The sequence below is a fragment of the Phaenicophaeus curvirostris genome, chromosome 22, assembly GCF_032191515.1.
Source record: "Phaenicophaeus curvirostris isolate KB17595 chromosome 22, BPBGC_Pcur_1.0, whole genome shotgun sequence".
In the NCBI taxonomy this organism is placed as follows: Eukaryota; Metazoa; Chordata; class Aves; order Cuculiformes; family Cuculidae; genus Phaenicophaeus; species Phaenicophaeus curvirostris.
This window is the reverse complement of record NC_091413.1, coordinates 1,770,089-1,790,695: the sequence shown is the minus strand read 5'-3', so window position 1 is coordinate 1,790,695 and position 20,607 is coordinate 1,770,089. Positions and strand designations below refer to the sequence as shown.

At 45.1% G+C, this 20,607-nt stretch overlaps 1 long non-coding RNA gene across 2 annotated transcripts in view; it reads right to left on the bottom strand.

Moving 5' to 3' along the window:
- Positions 1-20,607, bottom strand: part of LOC138730043 (uncharacterized) — a 120,893-nt gene that overhangs the window by 21,371 nt on the left and 78,915 nt on the right. The window lies entirely within an intron of this gene.

Sequence of the window (20,607 nt, the reverse complement as noted above, 5' to 3'; positions counted from 1 at the left end):
GTTCATCAGCTTGTAAATCCAACTCAAAGATGTGAAAAGAAAATCCTTATTTGAGAATAAAAACCCCCAAGAACTCAGTGACAGACACTTCAGTACAGCCTTAAGACTTAATTACACATTGATTTTCTGTTAAATATCTGGATTTTGCTCTAAAAGTAACTTTGTAGACTGCTTGTGGATTTACTTGGGTCACTTGCTTGAAGTGGTGAAATAACGCTTGCATGAAGCAGGATCTCAATAAGAAACAGTATAAAGAAAGATTAAAAGAGGATTTTGAGAAGTTTGGCAGAGGGACAGAATGATCACCAACAGGAGGGCAGCAGAATGGTCCCCGCCTTTGCATCCCAACTATCTTTTAGCATGAAGAACTTTTCAGTTCATATGTCAGACTGATAGCTGTCAGAATTGTCCAAGTCATTTGTTAATTGTACCATCTAGAATACAAAACAATAACATCTCAAGATGCAGGTGAACAGCACCATAACAAACCAGGTGCCCACATAAGGGCATAGATGCATGATAAAGCTTAAATTGATGCTCCCAGCATGACACTTTGTTCTTTACATCTTAGAATCTATACTGCCTGTCTCTATGGCTGTGTTACGATAGATGAGTTGGGCCAAAGAACTGATTCATTCTGCTATGGCAAGAAAACCTGAAGGCAGAGTCTTTGACAAGTACAAATTTTAATTAATGTACTCACTGTGAAGTAGCTGCCGCCAGGAAAAAATGAACAGAATTTTGGCTTAAGTAGCCCAGACATCAAAGAACAGTTCCAAAGAGGTCTGCATAAAAAAAGCTGTGTGGTAGCAACTCAAAGGAAAAAAGAGAAAGGTCTCAGCCAAACCATGAAACATCAAGGAAACTGAAATGAAAAAAAAAAAAAACCAAAAAAAAACTATTGCTTTTTTATTTCTGCTAGTCTTCACACATGGGTGATGATTTCAAATAACTGTATGCAATACCACTAAAGCCTTGGGTTATGTGTGAACCCATACATGTCAGAACACTAGAGAAGAGTCACACAAGATGATGATCGCTTTGTGAGAAACACACATAAAAGTACAAATAGCTGTTGTGGCCAAGGTTCAGGACTGAGCCTGCCAGATGCAAGAGACAGAGCATCACTGCTGCCCAGGGAAGTGGTTGAGTCACCTTCCCTGGAAGTGTTTAAGGGATGGGTTAACGAGGCGCTGGGGGACATGGTTTAGTATTTGATAGGAATGGTTGAACTCAATGATCCGGTGGGTCTCTTCCAACCTAGTGATTCTATGATTCTATGAATCCAATAGCAACACTTCCAGAAAGCCAAGGAAAAGTTAAACAGGGATGAAAAGAACCATTTGTAAACAACTGGATGGAAACCACTCCCATAAAAGCTTCCCTTTGCATATTATCCACTTCAAGCTGGAGTACGGTGCTACTGAGAGCCTTTCTTATTTAGGCCTAACACGCACTATCTGTATTTTATGCACCTGCTGGTGCTCAGACAGTGAAGTAGGTGATCTCTCTACTCCATGTTCAGGAAGTTAGAATGGTAAAATAAAGAAGGGGTCCATAGAGCCTCAGCAGTTCGCAGACTTGGCCTACTTCAAAGGAAAACCAGAAAGTGCAGTGGCAGACTCTTGCTGTGAAGAAATCGTTGCTCCTCCAACCCACCATGCCAGATTGTAGGATGCTGCTGTGAGGTCACCTGAACAGATTCACTACAGAACTGAAAGCCACAAAGTGACCTATTTTACCTCTGATAATGAAGTAAGATACTAGGAATAATTTACTGAGAAGTACCTGGTCACTGGCTGCAGTAAAATCTCCACATAGTTAGCACAGCCCTCCTAGTAGTGCCTGTTGTATTAGAAACTTTGGAGGCAAAGCCAACCAAGACCAGCTTGACTAACAAATGAAACTGCACCTCCAAGGACAGGAAACATGGCCCCAGGAAAGGAACTGGAGTTGTTCAAGGCCAGGCTGGATGGGGCTTCGAGCAACCTGAGCCAGTACAAGGTGTCCAGGCCCACAGCAGGGAGCTGGAACCGAAACCATTCCACGATTCTACAATTCTACTTCTCTCCTCTGACATTCTGTAACAAACCAAACACAAATAGTCTACTGCTCAGTTCTGACAGTGGAGATCTTCAGAACATGCAATACAAAGCCTGCATCCCACAGCAATCCTCACCTCATTTCTCTTTGTTTCCCCCTGAAGGCTGCATGATGTCACTAATGCCCCAATCTCAGTAGCATGCACGAAAGCAGTGTACACTGGCTAACTTGCTAGCACATATTTCCTACACTGCTGGGTGCACTTCTCTTACCATACAATATTTTTGGTTTTGCTTTTAAAAACAGCATGCGTAATGGAGAGGTTGGGAATGCTTTTTTTATGCAGAGGAGAGGAAAGCGTATTTCAAACTGAGCAAGAAAGCAGTTGTTCCAAACACGAAGAGAAAAAAGCTCACACAAGAAAAACTGTGTACAGTGTTCTGCACATGTGAGAAAATTCTGACAAAGTGAGGGGATCTATAACTTTGCAACCTCAAGTTTTACCCCCTGTATAGGGACCAAGGACCCTCCTGATATGCTCCAGGTGTGGATTCCACGTGCCAGGAGAGAGTGCTTTGTTAAGCATTGGCCGAATAGGCATCTGCCTGCTCCTTTCACTGTAGGTTGCAGAATTGATGTTATAATAGGCAGAATCCATAACTGCAAAGAATGCGCCTTTAAACATGAGGTTCAGATGGTTCTGATCAAAGAAAATAAATCAGAAAAGCAAACAAACCCATTCAGTGAGCCAAGTTTCACCATGAAAGGCAAGGGGGTCTTTTTTCTTTGCCTGCTATTGCCCTTACTATCCTTAAAATAATGGGAAGGAACTTTCAATATATGCCATAAAAAAAGCTGTGGCCAGCCTACAGAGCACATTAACCAGAGGGAAGGGTAAATTACTCTGGATGCTCTGGCGACTGAAATGATTTAACATCAGCTAGCATAGCTCACTTATAAAAACTTTCATAAGCTTGAGCATTGTATTTTACTCACTTGAGAATTCCTGACAGCTGTTAAGACACTTCCCAGCTATCCAACAGGGCAGAGGAATGGTACAACTCCAATAATTAATTTCAGAATTTGTCAGAAAATTAGAGAAAAATATTGTGACTTTTTTTTCCTAAGGTATTACATCTAAAATATTTCTTGAGGAGTGGTATAAGGAAATATTTGCACATGGCAAACAGGCTGCAGTCTGGGTAAGAACAAATCCACCATGGTTCACAGGGCTGATGGAAGCACTTCTCCAGACAGTCACAGACAACTAGGAAGGTCTGTTGTGGGTTTTATTTTTGGCTTGGTTAAACGTGATATATAAGATTATCAGACGTACTGCAGAGAGACAAAGCAGTACAGAACAGAGACAAGATCTGGGCTATTTAATGAAACACCTTCTGTAAAGAATTCAGCTACACAAAATGACTGCATCTTGCAAACCTCTACAAGCCCAAGTGGAGGCTCTGACCAGCAAACTGGTATTCATATTTGTCAATGAGTTCTTTGACATACAAGCTTTTTCCCACCTTTAGATAAAACCGGGAAGCAGAGGGACAAGGAACAAAAGGCTTGAGCAAGACAATCATGGATGTAAGTTGCCGATACTGACTATGTGGTAAACTTGACCATTTTTTTAACATCTCAGCTTAAGAATAGTCAGTTGTTCTCTGTGTGGCCAAGATAATGTCTCTTGCTTAGAGCACAAGGCAAAGAGAGGCATTCCAATGGAAGAGTGAAGAGCTCTGAAGTCAAGATACATATTTTGAGAGGTTGGGCCAAGTGGCATATGCCTGTCCAGTAATTCCTTCTGCCTTCATCTTCTGAACCATGTAATAGCGTGTGACTAATATCAGTCCTCCCACTTCTTCAGCCTAGTCATTTCAGCTGATATTTTAAAGCGTACCACACTATGTGCTGACATGCCTCCACCCTCTGCTCGCTTTCCTGTTCTAGAGAGACAGAGAGAGAATGACTCATGCATCTCCTACTATTCAAGCCTTTTAAGTAAATTCAAAGGAAAGTTTTAAAGGTGCTCTCTTGATTTGGGAATGCCTGGGTGGGGTTTTCTTTTTCTGTGTGTGCTTGTTTTGTCAAATTATATGTAATTTTCCAACCTCTATGATACCAAGACATTTTAATAATTCATGAACCTTTCTGACACTGTCAAATTGCAATTTGGAAATGTCAGAGGTACCCACTGGTACAGGCATTTGTGGATGCCTATAGGAAAGGAAATGGAAAAGAAAGAAGGATGGTAGAATTAGGTTGCTAAATGCCATGTCTGGCTTGTACTCTGACAGCCGTAATTAAAAGCTCAGGTGGTGGAAAGAAGAAAGTGGAAAAACCTGAAAGTAAATGCATTTTAGACCTGATACCAATGCTAACTGACTTCAGAGCGGTCTGAAAAAAAAAAAAAAAAAGAATCATAGAATGGTTTGGGTTGGAAGGGACCTCAAAGCCCATCCAGTCCCACCCCTGCCGTGGGCAGGGACACCTCCCACTGGATCAGGGGCTCCAAGCCCCATCCAGCCTGGCCTTGAACCCCTCCAGGGATGGGGCAGCCACCCCTGCTCTGGGCAGCCTGGGCCAGGGCCTCCCCACCCTCACAGGGAAGAAATTCCTCCTTATGTCCAGGCTCAATCTGCCCCTCTCCAGTTTATACCCACTGCCCCAATTACCAGGGTCACCTTTTCTATCCTTTATCGAAAATGGTATTATTTAATCACAGAATAGTTTGGGTTGGAAGGGACCTTAACGCCCACCCAGTCCCACCCCTCCCTCGGGATCAGGCTGCCCCGATCTAACTACCACTCACATCAAACTTAAATTCAATGAATTTATCGCCGACTCCAGGCATCTCTAGGAGAACCACACGGCGACGAAGCCACAAGGTAGAACGTGGATCACAGAAACACTAAATTCGGGAGACACGGGCTTCTAAAGCTCCTCCCGAGGGCTCCCGGATCCCCTTGAGGCGCCGCGCGCGGCCCCTGAGGCGGCGGCGGTTCCCGCGCTCAGCGCCCCCTGGCGGGAGGCACCGACCCCCCCGGCCCGGGCAGGGACACCTCCCGCTGCACCGGGGGCTCCAGCCCCACCAACCTGGCCTGGAACCCCCCCGGGATGGGGCAGCCACCCCTGCTGTGGGCAACCTGGGCCAGGGCCTCCCCCTCGCCTCACACGGAAGAAATTCCTCCTTATGTCCAGTCTCAATCTGCCCCTCTCCAGTTTATCCCCGTTGCCCCCAGTCCTATCACTCCAAACCTTTGTGAACAGTCCCAGCTTTGCTTGTAGCCCCTTCAGGTACTGGAAGGTCACTATAAGATCTCAGAGCCTTCTCCAGGCTGAACTCTCTCAGCCTGCCCTCATACGGGAGGTGCTCCAGCCCTCAGATCATCCTTGCAGCCTCCTCTGGACCCGTTTCAACAGCTCCATCTCCTTCTTATGTTGAGGATTCCAGACTTGGACACACTACTCCAGATGAGGTCTCACAAGAGAGGAGCAGAGGGGCAGAATCCCCTCCCTTAACCTGCTGGCCACACTTCTTTTCACAGAATCACAGAATCACCAGGTTGGAAGAGACCCACCAGATGACGGAGTCCAACCATTCCTACCAAACACTAAACCATGTCCCTCAGCACCTCGTCCACCCGTGCCTTAAACACCTCCAGGGAAGGTGACTCAACCACCTCCCTGGGCAGCCTGTTCCAGTGCCCAATGACCCTTTCTGTAAAGAATTTTTTCCTAACGTCTAGCCTAAACCTCCCCTGGCGGAGCTTGAGGCCATTCCCTCTTGTCCTGTCCCCTGTCCCTTGGGAGAAGAGGCCAGCACCCTCCTCTCCACAACCTCCTTTCAGGTAGTTGTAGAGAGCAATGAGGTCTCCCCTCAGCCTCCTCTTCTCCAGGCTAAACAACCCCAGCTCTCTCAGCCACTCCTCATAAGGACCTTTTGATGCAGCCCAGGACACTGTTGGCCTCCTGGGCTGGATCATCCAGTCCGACTCCTGTCCCTGCACAGAACACCCCAATATTCACACCGTGTGGCCGAGGGCATTGGCCAAACACTTCTGGAATATTGTCAGGCTCGGCACTGTGACTGCTTCCCTGGGAGCTATTCCAAGGTTCCATTAGAACCTTCTCCTAATGTCCAATCTAACCCTCCCTGGTATCTCCCTGCCATGCCCTGATGTCAGAGAGAAGAGCTCAGCGCAGCTCCTCCTCCTCCCCTCGTGAGGAAGGTGTAGAGTGCGATGAGGTCTCCCCTCAGTGCCCTCTTCTCCAGGCTAAACAGACCAAGTGACTTCAGCTGCTCCTCACACACTTCCACCCTAAACCCTTCACCACCTCTGTGCCCTCCTCCTGTAGCTTTAGATTCCTTTCATCCTGTGGTGCCCAGAACTGCACCCAGTGTGGAGCAGAGCCGGACAATCCCCTCCTCACCCCAGGACACGGCTGCTCTCTTCGCTGCCAGGGCACACAAAGATGTGGGGAGAGGAACTACTTCCCAAACGGCTTTCTCAAGAGCTAGAACAAACCTGTAGTTTTCACTTGCTGTTCCTGGGAAAGCCTTTCCCAGTCACATCCCTGCCCCAGCTGCTCGATGGGATGGGTTCTGTCCCTGCCGTCTGGGCCCGCGAGCCGTGCTGCCGTGCCCAGGAGCAGCAGGCTCTCCCGGCGGGGCTCCGAGCCGACATATGTCAGCGAGTCACGCAGGCGCTTGCCAAATCATTAAGCCACGAATACCTCTTCAAAAAAACCCAACCCAACAGCAACTTCCGAAGAGTAGAGAAGGGGCACCGAAAGCCACGCTGCATCGACGCTCCCAGCCAGGCTCCCCTCCTCACCAGCCAAACTGTCTGAACTGGGAGGCAGCGTTTTATCACTCGGAGATTGCAAGTTCGATTGCAGAGTCTGGTCTGATGGCTGGCTGGATAATTTGTCTCTCAGCTCGGAGAGAAATGATGGAAGTCAATTTGACAGCTGTGAGGCTCCCCAAGGATTCCAGACCCAAAGTGCACGGAGCAGTGACAGACACATTGATGCTTGGAATAGCAATGAAGCTCTGCCTGGGAATAACGCTAAGGCAATACAAATTGCACATGCTCAGCTGGAAGGTTATCACTATCATTATAGTTATTAATTATTGTTATTATTGCTTCTATTATTAAAACATAAAAGAAGCCAAAAGCTCCTCTTCGTCTCACAGAACACAGATGAGTTCCCAGTTCTGACCCACACACTGCCCTCCATTTCACACAACTGTATCGATGCAAGCAGAGCTACAGAGTGTTAAAAGACCCTGCACCATCAAAAGCTTAAGCTTGTTGCTGCTGAGAGAAGGAATAATACTTGGGCTGAGGTCAGGGAAGAAGCAGACTCATTTGGACCCAACTTTCCTGTCTTGTACAGAGCACTGCGAGTGGAAACTCCATCGCTTTCTCTTCTCAGGCTGCTGGTAGCTGCCCCACAGATCTGTAAGCGATCAGTCAGGATCCAAGGCAGGGAAATCAGAACCAAGGTGCAAGAATGAAAGCACACGCAGTTCTCCTGGTGCGCATCCAGACCAACACCACCAACCTATTGAGCTGCTAACTGCAGAGCTTACAGCAGAGTTTGGGCTTCACATTTCAGTTTATTAGCAAATAGCATCATCCAAGTCCCTGTGGCTTTTTGGGTGAGTGGCAAAAAACTGAACATCCTTCCCTGCTACTTGCAAATACAGGTGATCTCATATGAAAGTCAGTTTAGATTCTTTGCTTATTCTAACTTCTCAGGCTTTTTTGGGAAGCCTTAGGCAGCTGGCCCAATATCTTTAACATTGAAGTCAAATGCAGCACTTGGGGAAGGAAAAAAAAAAAAGAAAGAGAAAGACAAAAAACCTCTTTAAGCAAAATGGCTTTTGTACTCATATTCAAAACTATTCTTTTTGCCATAAGAGAGAAGAGAGGTCAATTAAAGCGATACATAGCAGATGTATTCCTGAAAAATAGATTTAAAAGGGAAACTCAGCTCAGTGGCAACAGCATCAATTCAGTCAGAAGGAGCACAATTGTTTGGCTAAAACTATGGCAACTGTACAGATACTAACACGCAATCCTGCTTTATTAAATCAAACCTCTAGTGAATCTGTTATCACCATAGTAACACTGTAGTTATTACATGGAAACATGTTGAACCACAGTTTGATATTAGCATCTGGTTAGCATCTGCACAGCTTCTTATTCACATTACTAAAATTATAATCCAGGCAGAGAAAAACTTAAGTAAAAGTATAGCTGTAAGGCCAAATCGTAGTCTCAGGTGCATTATATTTAATATACAGGTCCACGGGATGTACCCTATATCTGGATTTATCATTAGGGTCTTGGTATGGTATTTAGAGTTTAGTTTACGTATCTCCTAGGATGCAAGCACATACACACGGTGGTGTTCGTAATAATACTCATGCAAAAAAAAAATCACCTGCAAACCTATACGATAATTGCAGCTGAACTCCTCAGGAGTGCTCTCCAAAGCAATCCCAGTTTGCAGAGACTGCTTCAAACATTTCAAACCAAGCTTGTTTTATTCTTATTTATTTTAAGCCACCTGCCACAACATTTTTCCTCTTCTTTCTCCCACATAAAGTGTGGAACTTTGTAGTCAGGACAGTGCCATTTTGTGAATAAAGTTAGGAATTCTGCAATCTGAGAAAAGCAATGGGTTTAAGGCCCAAAAACTCTACACACAGTTGGGATGAGGAATGGCTGAGTTATATCACTAGAAAGAGATACTCTCAGGTTAAAGAAAATAAATAGAGAAATAAGGAAAATAATGGTTTTCTTTTGGGTTAATAATAGATTGTGATATACTTTCCCCCCTCCCTAGAAGGTCTTAGTTAACAGTGTTACATTCCCTTTGCAACTGAAGTCCCCATACTTACACCCCCAGTAATCAAGTTTCTAGATTTAGAGGCAGAAGATGGAAATTAGTAAATGGTCTTTTCAGTTATTAAAACAATTTCTTTCCTTGCAGGATGTAGCATATTAAAAATATAAGACAGAACACAGCATTGCACACTATCCAAGCTCTGTCTCTCCCTGCCTGGGCAAAGTCTGCTGTTCCTTGTCATGCCAAACATGGAGATGGAGAATTTCAAGTACATTACAGTTTTAAGAAAGTCAGTAAATTGAAACACTTATTTTTCTCAATGCGTCTTTAACCAAGTCAACCAGCTGCATGGGTGAGAATGAGCAAGGCTTCCTGTAAGTGGATTGGGGAGGAGTCTGTATTGCTTTATTACAAGAGCAGGTGAAGCAACACTGGCACTAATTTGGGATGAGATTAACATTACTGTGTTTCACATACTTACTTTCTGCAGTCTACAATAAAAATCACTATTTTGACTCCAACTACTCTGACAAACTGAAATTTGTTGCCCTACAATAACTACATGCAAGCACAGAGCAGTTTCCCTTACAACCTGCACATCTGAAACTCCAAAAAAAAAAGTGCCAGTACATAATTAGAAAGCCACCACCACTAAGGACAGGCAACAGAAATAATGACAGTTGGGAAAGTGATTAAAACCTGCAGCTTTTTTTGTGCTTTTAGTCACATGTCAGGTTTATAGATACTTTTTCTCCTTAAATATAGGTTCTATAACACCCTCCTACCTCCCACATAAAGCAACAGGCTAAAGCTCGTTAAAGACATGATCCTTCTCTTCATCGGATAAAGGCGCGGCAGCTTTGACAGAGACAGCAGTTATGCCAGCGAAGAGCCAACAAAAGGAAGGGTCAGACCCTGTGCTGCACTGAGTTCTTAGGCAACTCAGGCTCAACTTACTCAACACTCACAAACTATTTGCAGTGAAAATACATGACTTCAGACTTACCATGAGGTGAGCCAGGTGAGGTCAGTAACCTGCTAGGACTGATCCTGCCTGGTTTACTTCACGTAAAACTAAAGTGCTGTGTTTTCCCTGGGCTGTTCTTCAGCATAGCTCACCTCTCAGCTGTCCTAAGGTTGCTTCTTGCTTGCCCAACAAGGACCCACATGGAGCAGTCGCAGCTCTAAAACTAAAACAGATGCCTCATACATAACCCTGCTTAAACAAAAAAAGCAACACCCTACCAGGACTGAGCTCTTGCTGTTTCTCTTCTCTTTAGTGCTCCCTTCCCCACTAGCCAGCTCACCTTTCAGGAGAAACTGCTGCTTCCAAATGGCAGGTTCCTAAGCACCTGTGAGAGAACTTAATTGGAACTAATTATCTGTTGGTTGTCTGGGACCTGAGGAGTCACAGCAATTACTTCAGTCAGGAAACAACCTGGGGGAGGGTGTTGCTGCTTTTCAGAAAAATCAGCTGAGCTGCTCCTTAACGGAGAGTTCTTAAAGAGGTGGAACCTGTCAGACACAAGTTCAATACAAGCCAGGGAAATCATTACAGCCAATGACTTATTATTAGAATGAATAATCAGTAATATGTATGTGCTCACCAAAAATAGGTCTTCTTGTGCTAGTTTTGATACAATTACAGAATTGTTTGTTACCAACATAGGCAAGGCAGACACTGCCATTAATATCTCTAAGGAAAGGGAATAAGAAGACAGCAAGAAACCTTGGATAATTTTGGCAGGGGTCTAACTGGGAGTTCTTTATCTACATGGAGAGAAAAAAGGAAAGGCAAAGCTGAGAGGTTAGCAAAAGAAGGAAGCTGAGTAGAAAAGGCTGTGAGTTGGAAGAAATCATGAGCCCAAAGCAGAAAGCATTCAATGAAAACTGCAGAGAATTCTCTGGTGATTTATAACTGAACAGTTCTCATTCTATGAAATAATGATAACTGAAATTAAGTCCTCTTTCAACACTACAGGATATTTCCTTCATGATAGAGATGAATCCCCAAAGAACTGTGAGGAGGAGCACAAGCCATAGTGAAATATTACTGCTCTAGCCAAAAGAGAGCAACAGCAACTCGTAATATATGTTTGACTGTGTAGCACAGGTGCATTTTAACCAAGTCTCCTGGGAGATTTGCCTAAGGCCAGACTGTTGCTGTATAAAAAGGAATAGGAAAGATATATGTTTAAGTAAAAGCAAGGGTAAATTTGGCTGGACTGCTGCCTAATGGGAGAAAAAAGGAATCATACAGGTTTTTAGAAGCAGCTCCCCAGAGGCTGGCTCCCCTTGGCTAGGCTGCTGGGCAGCACAGTGCCTGAGAAGATGCAAGACAGGTATTTGTTTTCAGTTCTGTTGAAAAGAAAAAAAAATTCTACTGAAATGCTCCTGGAAGCACAAATAAGTAGTTCAGGATAAAGAAAAAAGTTTAGAGAGTACACAGGATTAGCAGCCACCAAGTTAGAGGCTCTAAGTGGATGGTATCAAGAAACATTAATGCAATCTTCACAGTTAGCAACTACTTAAACCAATTTAGCTGAGTTGGGTGTCTGCAGAATCCAGCAGGGGTGACTGAAGGAGGAGACAATGATGGTATTCAGGGATGGAAGAAAATGCCATGAAAGGAGTAAGACTGTGAATATATTTTTAGGGCAGCAGTTGTTCTGCTGGCAGATGCCGGTGTCAGTGTTGATTCTGGCTGAATGACAATAGGCAAAATTCAATTTAAATCCAAAATGTTAGCCAGATTACAGGTTCTCAGAAATCAGCAGTGTCTCCTCGGCAGCAAACACGATAGCAACCATGGGCAGCTCATGAGGCCTTATTCCAAGAATGCGACCTACACAAACCAGAGGGTTCAGCTTTTCCTCTTTCCTTCCAGACTGAACAAAACCATTCTCTAGCAGCTGACAGCTGACAAGGTCCAAGAGCCCACGGGGATTCACTTAGCTAGTGAGAGCTGAAGACTTGGACTTGTACGGAGCTCTGAGAATCTTGCTGGATAAGACCCTGTATGCTTGGAATCAAAAAGCACGGCTGTGTTTCACAGTACACTGCATCAGTAACACTCTTCCCCATGCCTTCTGTCTGCTGCATAATCTCCATTAAATTCAACAAAAAGTTTTGATAAAATCCACATTGAGAGCAAAGAACAATAAGGAGGAGGAGAAAGGGCTGATTTTAACAGCCTATATATGACTTTCCATAAAATCCATGGGTTTTCTTTCTGTATAATTTACACCAAGATCCTGAAGATGATAAATTAGGGGAAAGAGAATCAAAGATTATCTGCATAAAATGGTAACAGAAAAAATAGAACTATACAGAATATATTATCATCTCTTCCAAGGAAATTCACGGACCTGTTTCTATAATTGTGGGAAGGAAGCCAAAGATGACTGGAAATACACAGAAAGTTTTAAACAATTGATCTTCCTGGGAGGTTATGCTGGTGCCTTTTATTCTCCTGGTATCCGCATGTTTCAAGAATACCTAGAAGTGGTATGGTTTCTAGGAAATAAAGTGGAGAATCGTTCTTCTCTTTCCCTTCCAGCCCGCTGCCAAGCCATGTGTCCAGCCTGCAGCGCACGCGAGCGCTCCGTAACCCCACAGCCAGCCTGCCCCGCGCTGTGCACCTCACACCTCACGACAGCCGGGCAAGGAGAGGGGCTGAGAGGGGCAGCCGCAGGGAGAAAACGCCTTGCAGCAGCTGCCGCAGTGTCTGGTGTGGCCCTCCTGACAGAGACCACTCTGGGTTGTGTTCTCCGTGCTGTGCTGTGTTTTTTGGAGAAGAGGTGAGGACATTGTGACGACCGGCACTTCCAATACCTCAAGTACAGAGAGGTTGGGAATGGCCGTACTGTACTGATGGCTGATCTCACGCCTTTTCAGATGTAGAGCTTGGGCTTCTATCACAGACACCACATCACTGCTCCAGCTTTGCTCTCAGAAATCTAACTGCAGTGCCCCGAGCGCTACGCGCACCCCCGACCTTATTACACTATGTGAGGCACTGCAAAGCGCTCCGAGATATTATTTTAACTACAATTGCTCAGAGGTCAGCATTACGCCACCCTGTTTACTACAGTCTGATGGGCCTTCTTGAGACAGACTTCAATGAAGAAAAATCCTCTGACAACCCCCGCCCCCTTCCCACACAGAAACTGGAGCATGCCTCTTTAAAACCAGCCTATTTAGGCCACAGATGCTAAATGAATTCAGCAGACAGACGGAGTAATGGAATGTCAGTGTTCCAGTCTGCTGCCTTGAAGCAATAGGGGTTTTTTATTATTAATTTCTCCTCTCATTTTCCAATGCTGCCCCTGGGCTCCGTGCTGTAGATGCAGTGTTCTTGTCAGTCTCGCTAACCCAATTTGGAAATAATTAAATTTTAAAATATTAACGGGATTATAAATACTTCCCACCCCACTTCCCCCGCCCCATTCCCTTTTATGCTGTCCCTCTAAAACTGCTGAATTTTGCTTCAGGACTTAAAATGTGTTACCGCAGACTCTGATTTGTTACTGCAGTTTCCTTTGCATGGGCTGCAGGACATCTGAAGGGAAAAAAGCCCAGAGTTAATTCCAATAAAAGGTGCCCAGAAGCTTTATGAGATAAAGAGCTTTCTGCCATTCTGACATCCTGGAACCTATCTCACTCCCATTTAAATTAATGTTAAGACTCCCAAATTCTTAGAATAGAAAGATTTTTGAGTCACGTGAGCCCTCCTAAGGACACAAACAAGGATGTAGTTTTTCAGGGAGTTGCTGAGGTTGAGATCGTGTCGTCCAGCCACCCTGGAGCAGTTGGCAAAATTTTCAAGCCAGCTTAGCATCTACATCGTAAGTCAGAGAAAGGGTTTGTAGTTTTTCATTTCCAGAAAACAAAGTTATAGAACGTGGAAAGAGTTTTATATTGACCATGGGCAGGTCTTAGTGACCTGGGTGCTTGGGATGGGTTACTGGTCAAGATGGCACTGATATGTACAAAGATGGGCACGCGATAATGTTATCTGAACTTGAGTTACAATGAATTGGAACTCTTGCTCTCTACAACTACCTTTGCTCTCTACAACTACCTGAAAGGAGGTTGTAGAGAGGAGGGTGCTGGCCTCTTCTCCCAAGTGACAGGGGACAGGACAAGAGGGAATGGCCTCAAGCTCCACCAGGGGAGGGTCAGGCTGGACATTAGGAAAAAATTTTTCACAGAAAGGGTCATTGGTCCCTGTCCGAGGCTGCCCAGGGAGGGGGTTGAGTCCCCTTCCCTGGAGGTGTTTAAGGGACGGGTGGACAAGGTGCTAAGGGACATGGTTTAGTGTTTGATAGGAATGGTTGGACTCGATGATCCGGTGGGTCTCTTCCAACCTGGTTATTCTATGATTCTATGATTCTGTGATTCTATGAATTACAGCCTGTAGTTCATGCTGGAGCAAAACCTTTTTGACTCTTTTCTCTGTCTTACAGTACTTATAGAAATAGTTTGGTTTGAGCACCAGGTCTCAGCAGAACTTAGTTCTGTTCCTCATTTAAGCAAAACCAGTCGGTTCCATTGGGTAAGTACCATTATACTGCACTTCTAGAAAATCACACTGTAATACCTGGAGATGTTGTCTGTCAGCATTTCTGAAGACAACACCTCTGTAAGTCTGTTTACCTTCCAAACAATAACTGTTGCTGTGTGTGAGGATACCAAGATCCATTCCTTAGCCTGTTTGAATTTCTCAGTCCTCACAGAATCAGTGACTGCATATGAATCACCCATTATACTGAATATTTAGGTCAGAGAAAAGCACACAAACTGACAGCATAGTATGTAAAATTAAGGACATTCTATCAATTTCTCTGTGCCATGTTTTTCTTGGGGGTGCTTCCGATCAGGAAATCTTCCTACATTGTGTATTGCTTTTCAAGATTCAGTACAGTTGGATGTTAAGGAAACAGGTTTTTAATCAGTGTAAATCCTCTGCGTGTTTCAGAATAATTTTATGACATGACTTAGGAGAGAAACAAGCCTGAATTAAAGTGGAAGAGAGAAGAGCAGCAGTGGCAGCTCAAAAGGACAGGAGGACTACACTTACATTATTGTAGGGTTATGCAGTTGTAAAAGCGTGAGCAAGTCTGTCTTGAAATAAAGAAACTCCCAGCTCAGAGTCACTGGATGGGCGTATGATAGATACCCATTTTTTCTGCATCAGGCAACTAAGAGATCCATAATACAGTGAGCTAAACTTGGGCTGGAGAAAAAAGCTTTTAAAAGATAGCAAGTGATGCCATACGTTTTCATTATGGAGCATGCTATGCAAAGCTCTGGGTAGTCAGCTCCCACCAGCCATCTGGAGAGAGAAGTCACTCAAATTTAAGTGCTGAACCTGCTGTGGTAGACAATCGGTGCCAGTGAACCACTCACTACTCTCCCCCTGTCTGTTTTCCTGCCTTTTGCTGCAGTAGAGCCTTAAAATAAAATAATCTGGCTACCACTTTCCAAACACCCGCTTCCAAACACCCCAGCTCCCATCTGCAGAGTGCACTTCATTCATTGGACAAAGCAGCCCCTTCCACAGAAAAAGCTACACCGAAGGTCTGACCCAAAGGAAAATGCCATAGAAGGAAACAACGCATGAAAAAATTGCCTCTTCTAGGCTAAGCTCCTCATGGCCCTATGTTAAACCCTGATTTCTGTTTTATGTCTCCCCGATTCCTCCCCAGTGCTTTAATGTCTCTTTTGACTCCTGTTAAAAGGTTCCTGGGGCTGAGATCTTAGGAACCCAGCAAGCTCACTAGGTTTGCCTTATGAAAAGTGACTTTAAGTGCCAGGGAGGGTTTAGCAGCTTAGAAATAAAAGGAACTTTCAACCACGTTGCCATAAATTGCTTTGTTGCCTGTAGTCAGCAAGAATCAGTTTGAAGACTTCTGGAGCCTGAGGGTATCAATTGCTTTGTTTTTTCCCTCTATCAAATCTATCCTCCAGTGACTAGCGTTACACTGCAGGCTGCGCTGGGATGCTCAGCAGATGCTAAATGGGGCACAAGAGACACATCAAGCCCCTTGGCATGTATATATTTTTAAACCAAATAGGCAGACACGGGCAAAAGAATCTGTGATGGTGAATCGGATGTTCCTAGCTTGCTCCGCTGTGTGCAGCCATCCTGCCTCCCTGTAGGACCAGACAGGAGCTGTGCGACTAAAGACTAAACAGCTCGGGATCAAGTGCTCTAAGCCTCACTCATGTACATACCAGTTCCCATGGGCTCGCTGGGACAGCTTGTATTATAGCAGGTCATTTCATGGATGAAGCCCTATGAAGAATATTTGTAGGTGGGAATAATCAAATGAGAATGGAATATGGATTCTGTCAACTACAGAAACAATTCAGTGCACATCAGCTGTGAAGAAAAAACAAGTAGGATATCCATATGCTGATATGCTGTTTCCACAACAGTGGCTCCTAAGGAATAGTGAGCAGGGGTGCCCCTGCTTTTTCTGCTCATTCAAAAGAGAATAACCTTACCAAATAAAGGGGGCAATGTATGGCTTTTTCTCCCTTGAACTTGTCTGCATGCATAAACTGTAGAGAATTAACCTAAATTACATAGGGATACCAGCAGCAGTTGTACCTATCATAACTTTTCCTAAAAAGGAAATAGGAAAAAATACAAACGAAGGAAGATGAGCTTGGCTCACTTTAACACTTGACTGGCTGTCTGAATACTTGCCTAAAGGCAGAAGAACAAAGCCTACTGGGAAAAGAAACCCTACTATAAATGAAACTTCTCTGTGAAAAAGAAGCTGACATAATGGAAACATAGATAATTAACAATATGTACAAGTGCCAAATTATGGCCAATGGAGAATGCCGGATGGACAAACGGAAGCATTCACAAAGTATAACATATTTTTAAAATTTGGCTCTGCTGCTGAAGCGCGAGAGCTGCTCAGCAAAGCACAGCGAGGGCTGGTGTGATGATTACAACACCAATGCAGCAGCTGGGAGAGTTCTATTCACTCTCTTTTGTCAACACAGATCTTCCATATGAGCTCTGCCAACTGATTTAGCTTTCCAGGGTGTCAGATTCCTATCTAAAATGCTGAAAGAACAATTCTCTCTTATTTAACAAGGACAAGGAGTAAGGAAATACATTATAGATGGTGACACAGTTAGGGACTATAGCAATGAGGATCCTGAAATCCCCTGACATGGGCTTGGAGTGTTACTGGCTTGAGAGCCTGTACTGAAGAGATGGTAGAATAAGGTTATTGGAGCCCAGGATTCTGTGCTCCAATGCCACTGAAGAGAATGTGCTTGCTGTAAAAAGTCTGAGAAGTCCAATTTCACATATCAGAAGTTTTTCACAACTGGTTGTGGACCTTTAAATTTAATAGAGATCATACATATTTCAGTGGTAGAAATAACAGCTGATTGAATTACAACTGTGCAAATGCACTCGGGGACAAATAATCTGCTAGAACTCCACTGAAGTCAGTACAGCTTTAGGAAACAGCTACTCTAAAAGACCAGTTCTTAGTAAATAAATTCCTGCTTGGAACAACTTCATGACCATTGTTGCTTTTCCACTTCCATTACATCCTCATAGAAGGGCGTTGCCTGGCCTCGTGTGCTGGTCGGGAGTCACTGCGCGACAGCAGCACGTAGGCAGTCCCGCTCGCTGCTGTTGTGGTGTCTGGCTCATGGCTCACAAACATGTGCAACTCCTATTAATAAAACAGTGTGCACCGGTGGAACGATGCCAAATCGCTCTCATCTCTGTGTTTCCTAATTCCTCCTGCAGCCCTCGCCCTCCTAACAGGAACAAAGCTCTCCCCTGCCTGGTGCTGCTGGCTGTGGGAAGGGGCTGTTCATTACTCAGTAGGTCACTTCGATAAAGACAGGGTATTGGGAAGCGAACCAGCCCTTTGCCTCACCACTGACCCAGCCCTTCCTCTTCCTCCCTCTCAGATGCCGAGTCCGTGGCCCAGGTCTGTGCAGGCAGCAAAGAACTGCAGGCAGCGCCTCAGACAGCAGCCGGCGAGGGGTCTCTGCGGGATTCGGCTTGGTTTCCGTGTGAAACACGAATGAGATGAGATGACAGACAAAGGTGCTCATTTCCCGTGACAATGTGCAGTAGCAGTTGTCCCGTGATCCCAGGGTGAGGCATCTGCCTGGGAAAAGGAGCTGCGATTAAAGAGCGGGATCCACGCTGCTGGCATCTGCCCAGTTGTAAACACTGAAGCTTTACTCTTTAGAACATGGAAAGTTCAAGTGGAAAAAGAAACTCTGAAAAAGTTTACAGGAAATGTGAGCATGGGGATGTTTAGTGTTTAGGGAGGAATGAGCTGGGAAAATCCAGAAACAGCAAGTCACGGACAATTAAAATCTGATTTAGGCTTTCCTCAGTGTTTGCTCAGGCAAATTTCCCAGAGGAGTCAAGGCGAATCTGCCTCAGTGAAGAAAGAACTACACCTTCGACAAATGGTAACACTACCTTTTTGCAGGGAATTTTCTGAGATGAAAAGCACATTGTCAGTTATAATAATGTTTCCTGAGAGGTTATTGTACCTTCTGCAGAGAGGGAAACTGAGGCACCAAGGTACTATGGCTTCCTACAAAAAGCTGGATGTCCTAACACACACTTCTTTGTGGTGATAACACACAGTGTGTTAAAGGCAGAAGGAAGCAAGAACTTCTTCATAGACTTCCCAAGCCTTACAGGGTTTCCAGTGCTGATTACCTCACCTAAAGCACATGCTGGGTAGCATGAAGCCCCTAAGTGATTTACCAAAGGCCATCATAAAGCCAGTGGCAGTTTTGAAGAGAGCCAAGGCTGCCAGCTGCCTTGTCTCAGCAGAACACCACACGGCTTCCCCCACCCCCGTCATCTTCAAAGGGTTGTGCACACTGTAGGGAGAGAGGAGGGAAGGTTCATGGTAAGCCGCTTATTAATCTTTTCTCAGTTACAGAATTAGGGCTCAATGAGCTAAGTGGTCCTCAAGAGTTATGGACCTGAGAACGAGCACAGTCATCAAATCAGTGGTGGCAGTTAATCTCGTTCTGCAGTGTCAACCCTGCATGGCTGTTTGCCTCCCACAAGCAGCAGTCAGACACGATGACTTGATCCTAGCAGCCGGCAGAGCCCTGGGCCCCAGCCGTGGCAGCTAACGGGGGATCTGCGAGCAAAGCCCGCACAGCGCAGCCTGCGCTACAGCCTCCTTTCCCCTCCTGAGCTGACAGAAGCATCAAGTGCCCTCGTGCTCCGAGGTCTGTCCTATATAAATATCCCCAGGAAATAAATAAATGCCAGTGCACTTGTGCATTTCCCTCAGATATTCTTCTCCCCAGCTGCTGTGCTGACAGTACTTACTAGGAATGAGGCATTTCATTCTGGCTCACTATTCTGCTGGAGGGAGATGGGAACAAGATGCTCCTGAGGCAGGGAAGGGGAGGGTAGCAATTTACTGGTCTGTTTATTTATAGATGCATCCGCACACACACAAACTTATGTATAAAACTGGAAACTCATTTGTTTTTGCCCTGCAACTGAAAGGGACTGAAATCTTATTCAGGGGAAGAGCCGTGAGAGGGTAGAGGGGAGAGTTTAGGACCAGGGTTTTAATGATCATCCAGATGAGTGCTGAGACTGGATACATGTTGCGAGGAGTAAAATAGAAGGGGATTGCCTTAGTGATTCAGTTTTCCAGCAATTCTGGCCACCGGCCATCTGGCTAGGATTGGTTAGAGTCCCCACAGGACATTGCAGATGATAAATAAAGTGTCCCCAGGACAGGCGCCCGCCCACTGTGGCACAAAGGAGATCCAAGGCACTCAGAAATTGGACAACTGTGATGGAGAGCTGCAGGCTACTCTTCTCTAAAGAGCAAGCCAGGCTCATAGCCACGCCCATTCTCCAAACACCCTGATCCAACAAAACCGTGCTAGAGAAAAAGAGACAAACAAAAATGAGAATGTTAAAGGGATGCTGAGAAGCCCTGTGCTCCTGGCCAGAGGCCCAGGGACGCCTGGTTCCATTTCCCTGGGGACAGAGTGCAGAACATCCCTGTCTTTTCCTGCCCTCTGTCTTACCTGTATATTTAGTAAAACTGCAGATGTGGTGGGGCTGCGACTGCCTTTCAGTGTGTGTTTAGCAGCACAGTAGTTTTGACTTTCCTGGATCCTTGGCTTGCATTCAACTATCGTTAACAATTAAATGAAACCTATAAAATGGGGCTGACTCATTATTCTATATCAGTCTATGGATTCATGTCTGCCACGCGTGATCCACTGCCCCACCTTGCAGTAAACCAGAATTTAACACCCAGAACTCTCCAGAACTAAATACAGGACAATCACCTGGCTGTATTCAACTGCAAAGCCACCAAGTTCCTGGGACCTGACCCAGAGCGCTACCAATACCATCAAAATCGCAGTGAATTGAATAGATATTTCCGAACATCACCTGAGGACATGAGGTCAGGCAGCTATTCCATACTCTGTGCCTTTATGTCCCAGGTAAACTATGTCCCCTTTGGATGCTTTGGTGACCTATCTAGAGAATAAGAAAGCTGATCTGTCTCTCTGTGATTTAAATTGCTGAAATGCAGTGGAGTCTTCCGAGTCCTTTGGAGTGGAAGCACTGAGCACACAGACATCAGGATTACGCACACAGAGGAGCTGTGTTCCTGTGCCAGAACAGCCACTGCT